This window comes from Dama dama, chromosome 18 (assembly GCF_033118175.1).
Source record: "Dama dama isolate Ldn47 chromosome 18, ASM3311817v1, whole genome shotgun sequence".
NCBI classification, from domain to species: Eukaryota; Metazoa; Chordata; class Mammalia; order Artiodactyla; family Cervidae; genus Dama; species Dama dama.
The window spans coordinates 101,356,980-101,362,979 of NC_083698.1; the positions used below are offsets into that span (position 1 = coordinate 101,356,980).

General features: G+C 43.6%; 1 non-coding gene across 1 annotated transcript; it reads right to left on the reverse strand.

Moving 5' to 3' along the window:
• Nucleotides 1-5,654: 5,654 nt before the first annotated feature.
• On the reverse strand, nt 5,655-5,761 carry LOC133073148 (U6 spliceosomal RNA). The gene has a single exon (XR_009696858.1). It is a non-coding gene; the product is annotated as a U6 spliceosomal RNA (small nuclear RNA).
• Between the last annotated feature and the right edge of the window lie 239 nt (nt 5,762-6,000).

Sequence of the window (6,000 nt, forward strand, 5' to 3'; positions counted from 1 at the left end):
ATCTTCCGACTGGCATATGCATCTCAGGCCGTCCTTTTCTGACAGATCTTGCTGCTTTTTTTTTTTTTTCAGTCCACAGAGTATAACCATCTACAGGGCCTAAAGCCTTGGTTCTCTTGTTAAACTTCAATTATGGAAAATTTCCAACATATGGAAAAGAGGAGAAACAATACAAAGATCCTCTGTGTTTCACAACCTCAAGTACTACCAACATTTTACCAGTACTGTCTATTGAAAGTATTTAAGTAGGGTTATTCTATGACTCAAATATTTCCAGTAGCCTTAACCCAAAAGATTCTGTGGGATCTAAAGCAGGCAATGGCAGCAACTTTGTGTCGTTTCCCCTAAATGCCACGGGCATTCTCAGTCTGTGTTTTGATTGCCTTCAAATTGCCATTTGTCTGTTTGTCCTGTGAATTACGGCTCTTCCAGTCCTCCTTTGCCAATGTCAACAATGGTATGTAGGCTCTGCTGCACTTAACTTGCTCAGTTGCCTCGGTCATGTTCGATTCCTTTTGACCCTATGGACTGTTACTCACCAGGCTCCTCTGTCCGTGGGATTCTCCAGGCAAGAACACTAAAGTGGATTGCCATGCCCTGCTCCAGGGGGTCTTCCCTATCCAGGGATCACACCTGTGTCTCCTGCATTGGAGGTGTATTCTTTACCCACGGAGCCACCTGGGAAGCCCAAAGTTAGTTTAAGTCCCTCTAAAAATGGTTCTGCTTATTTTTTCCTGATTCCTTTGTCTCTTTGGCCATTTGTAATGAGTGCTCAGCAACACAGACCCTGCAGCTGTTCTGTTTTCTCATAAAACAGTTTGGTAATTTCACATTATTCTTTATTTTAAGGAATTCTACATTAGTCCGAAACTACCTGTTTTTGTTCTCATATATAAAAAATTAAGAAGGAAAATCTCAAGGTCCTTTTGTTCATTTTTTTCTCTCAAAACTAGGTTTTAGTGACTTTCCAAATCTCTTTTCCAGCTTTCCTAAAGAAAGCTTAGGGCTGTATTTCTGAATTCTCAGACATTCTCACCGAAGGTCTGTGGCAAAGTTGTTCTCTGGAGAAGAAAGGGAGGAAGGAAGGAAGGGATATTAGGAGGAAGGGAAAGAGGGAAGACAGGAGACAAAGAAAAGAAATCCCTATGTGCAGAATTGTTTTATTTCCATTGTGTAAATTCAACCACAATGATGGAATTTGAACTAACAAGGAGATGTCACTGGACCGGAAGTGGGGGGAGGAGATGCACACCATCCATGCCCTCTTGTTGTGGGAATCAACTACAACTGCATACTCTGTCTTCCCAGGCAAAATAGAAGAAATATTGAACTTAATGATTCCAGAGCTACACAACCCAGATTTCAACACAGTACTAGCTCTGTAGATTTCAACACGGTACTAGTTCTGTGACCTTGGGCAAGTTGCTTAACTCCTGGGAGGCTCGATTTCCTCATCTTTAAACTAGAGGTAATAAACATCTCTGTCTCATGGGGTTACTGTTGTAACGTGCAAAATTCTTAGAATAGTGCCTTGCATAACTTAGCCACTGTACCGCGCGTTTCATGTTATTGTTCGGGACCGAAAATCAAATGGTGTTATATAGACTTACCGCCACTAGGTGGCACCCTCCTCATTTCTGCAGCACAAACCCTTTCTGCAGAGTTATTTGCTATTCAACACGCAAGAAGTCTATAGTTCCTTTCGGAGAAGGAAATGGCAACCTACTCCAGTGTTCCTGCCTGGAGAATCCCATGGACAGAGGGGCGTGGTGGGCTACAGTCTATGGGGTTGCAGAGTCGGACAAGACTAAGCAACTAACACATGCACACACACACACACACATGCAAGAAGTCATTAATTCAATCATAGGAGAGAACTGACATTTCCCCCCCTTTCATCTCCCAGTTTAAGCTTCATATTTTCCTTTGAAAATCCATTAGGAACCCAGTTAGTGATCCTTGAGTGCAGCCATCTGTAAAACTCCAGGCAGAAGTTATTTTCAATCTTATAAGAAATAAGACCAAAGTCACAGTAGTTCCTGTTAGAGAAGGGTCAGCCCCCTGATACTTGCTTTCCTTGCCTCTCTCCTCTTGCTCAAAAGAAGACAAGATGGCTTCAAATGTGACTCCATTTATCACATCGCTCGATTCCCTGAAATGATCTCCCAGAAAGGAGACTGACCTAAATCACTTGAACAATAGTTCACGTCTATAAATATTTACTGAGCTACTGTATATGTGAGATACTATGGCAAGCAGTAACAATATAAGGTGAATAAGAACCATATAGAAAGGAATCTACCTATTACAAATTTACTAAATCTTTGTAGAAATAAAATATTAATTTTTCATGAACCCAACAACTTACTTTAAAAACTTACAAAGACGAATAAAAGCATCTATGGTGGCACTGGTGGTAAAGAATCCACCTGCCAAAGCAGGAGACGTAAGAGACACGGTTTCCATCTCTGGGTCAGAAAGATCCCCTGGGGGAGGAAATGGCAACCTACTCCAGTGTTCTTGCCTGGAGAATCCCATGGACAGAGGAGCTTGGTGGGCTACAGTCTATAGGGTCACAAAGAGTCAGACATGACTGAGGGTCTGAGCAGTAGACAGTAAGGCATACTAACCTCTCCCAGATATGAAGACATACTGCTAAGTTATAGTCAGACTAATAAAACAGGAAAATGAGCATGAAAATGGACTAGTTTATCCATAGGAACTTAAGATATGATAAAATGTGAACCACCTATAAGTGGGCAAAGGATAGATCATTCATTAAATGATACTGCAGATGAGGCTCACTGGAAGAAAATAAGGTTGGCTTCCTTCCTCTTACTTTATACAAAGGTATCCAAATGGATAAGAGACCTATAAATATGGAAGGTAAAATTACAAAATCACAGAAGAAAATGTAGAATAATTTTGCAACCAAAGGGTGGGCCAAAAGCTCAAAAATTGGTTGGAGTTCCAGTCAATGAAAAGCACAGAGGATTGTCAAGAAGACATTCACAACATAACAGACCACTAGTTAGACTATACAAGGAAAGCTAGGGTATACACACACACACACATACACAGAGGCAGAGGAAACTCAAGTGGATATCAGGAGAGGTCCTCACTCTCATTTATAACCACAAATGTCCAACAGTAACATACTATCCTGCATTCATCAGAATGGCCCCAAATCACCAAATGTTGGCGTGGAAGTGGAGAGAGGAAAGCTTGGCGCCGCCAGCTGGAGTGTGGGGCTGTACCGTCACCCTGGAGAGCAATCTGTCAGGACCTGGTGAAATAAAAGACTCACATATCCTTTGGCTCAGAGTCACACTCCTGGGGACATTCCCAAGAGAAACTGTAGCACAAATTCAGGGGGACAGAGATGAGGTTGTTCCTCGCAGCACGGTTTATAGAGGTAGGACTCTGAGCTTTCACTGTTGGGGGTGTGGTTCCAGTCTCTGGTTGGGGGAAAAGGATCCCTCAAGCCTCTAGGTTCAGATTTTTTTTTAAAAAGTCTCTTTAAGAACAATTCCCCAAATTGCGTATTGTCAAGTATGTGTATATTAACCTAAAAGCCTGAAAATACATTTCCTCACTGGTTTGTTTTGAGCGTGTGGTGCTCTTTTGCAATTCTTAACAAAGGAACAGAGCAGACAGTGGTATTAAACCAGAAGGGAGTGAAGACTGTGCAGGCCTTTAAAATCAGGAGGAATAACCAGGCAGATGCAAAGGGTCTTTTGAGCAATTGGACAGTGAAAGTGAAAGTCGCTCAGTCATATCCTACTCTTTGTGACCTCATGGACATACAGTCCATGGAATTCTCCAGGCCAGAATACTGGAGTGGGTAGCCTTTCCCTTCTCCCGGGGATCTTCCCAACCCAGGGATCAAACCCAGGTCACCCACATTGCAGGCGGATTCTTTACCAGCTGAGCCACAAGGGAAGCCCAAGAAAACTGGAATGGGTAGCCTATCCGTTCTCCAGCAGATCTCCCCAACCCAGGAATTGAACCAGGGTCTCCTGCACTGCAGGCGGATTCCTTACAAACTGAGCTATGAGGGACGCCCTGAGTGGCCGCCAGCCGGCAAACATGTGCCACCACTGACTTGTGCACTGTCGGCTACCCCAGGCTGCATTAAAGATAAAAATCCACCAGGCACACGTGTCGAATCAGAAGCCAGAATGTTATTTTAAGGAGGTGGTTCTGGGTCCAAGAAAGGGACTCGACCACAGGAGAGTTTAGAAATCCCATTGCAAAATACTCACTAGGTTTGTTCATTTTTCTCATGGAAGGAACACAAAGATAAAAATACTTGAGTTGCCTGAAATGTGCTTAGGGAATGACCTTGGAAGTAAAGAAGGAAAAGGACATCACAGGCATTCTTTCAGGCATAGTTCCCACGGACAGAGCTGAGTAACAAGTTCTCCAGCAGTTTTGAAACTGAGATCTGGTCGGGGAAAGGTGACCAGGTGCCCTCTTTGAGAATAACTTCCAGCCCCGGACGCGGCCACCACAGGTGAGTGTCAAGTTCACAGCGGTCAGTAGCTAGAATGTTATTTTGTCCTAAGGAGCTGGTTCTGGATCCAAGAAAGGCACTCAACCACTGGAGGGTTTAGAAATCATAGCTCCAATTTCCACAGGTTCAACTGCCACCTCCACCATTTTATAAGCTTTACGACCTTATGCAAGTTCCTGAATCTCTCCGTGCCTCAGTTTCCCCATCAATAAAACAGGGACCATGGTGATAACAGTACCTACCTGAACAGCCATCTTAGAGGACAGTTTGTCAGTTTCTCAAAGAGCTGAACATAAACTGGTTGTTAGACCCAATTATTTCACTGCCAGGTATGTACCCACGAGAAAGAAAAGCTTTCTCATACTAAAACATGTATGTAAATATTCCTGGCAGCATTGTTTGCAATGGCCAGCAACTGCAAATATTCCAAATGCCCATGAAATGGTGAATGGATAAACAGAATGTGGTGTATCCACTCAATGGGGTGATTCAAACCCCTCAGGAGACATCTAGTGAGTGTATGACCTCAGAAAGTTCCCCAGTTTTCAGACAGTTCCCACTTTACTCACAGCCTCCAGGAGAAACCACTGCTCTGTTCTCTACCTTCTCTGACAACTTCATATAAATGAAATCACATGAGACGGAGTCCTTTGCATCTGGTTTCTCTCACTGGGCATATCTTTTGTCACAGCTGGAGTTGGAACATGCTACGGGCATCCAGTGGGTAAAGGTCAGGGATGTTACTAAACATCCGATAGTGTATGAGAAGCTGCCCCCAGCCCCCCAGCCCCCCACCCCTCAAACCCCCACATCCCCACCCCCCTCCCACACACACACAGTAAGAATCATCTGGTCCAAAATGTCAGTAGTGTTGAGGTTGAGAAATTCTGCACTACTGGGAAGTGTGAATCGATGAACCAACGAATCATTCTCTAGACTTGAATTTAAGGATTGTCCTCTCAAATTCTGAGAAAAATCTCTAGAAGTATTTCCATACCTTTCCCCTTGAACAATTTGAAATTGGTCTCTCTAGTAATGATTTTTTTTCTCTTTCTTTTTTTTTTTCATTTATTTTTATTAGTTGGAGGCTAATTATTTTACAATATTGCAGTGGTTTTTGCCATACTTTGACATGAATAAAACTATGGAACGCTTCACGAATTTGCGTGTCATCCTTGCGCAGGGGCCAGGCTAATCTTCTCTGTATTGTTCCAATTTTAGTATATGTGCTGCCGAAGCGAGCACTAGTAATGATATTTTTAAAGAAGTCCCTGGGATGGGAGAAATATCACAACTATTATATCAGAGGCCCTGTGATGCTCTGCACAGATTCCCTTTCAGACATGACCGCCCCCCAGCTCATGGGGCATTGCCAGCAGACAGCTATATCTCAGTCAAGGTCAAGCCCTCTTCTGAGGGCAGCTCACACCCTAGGACAGCTTTATTGCAGGGTTGGGGGGTGGGGGGGGTGGGCGGGAGATGGC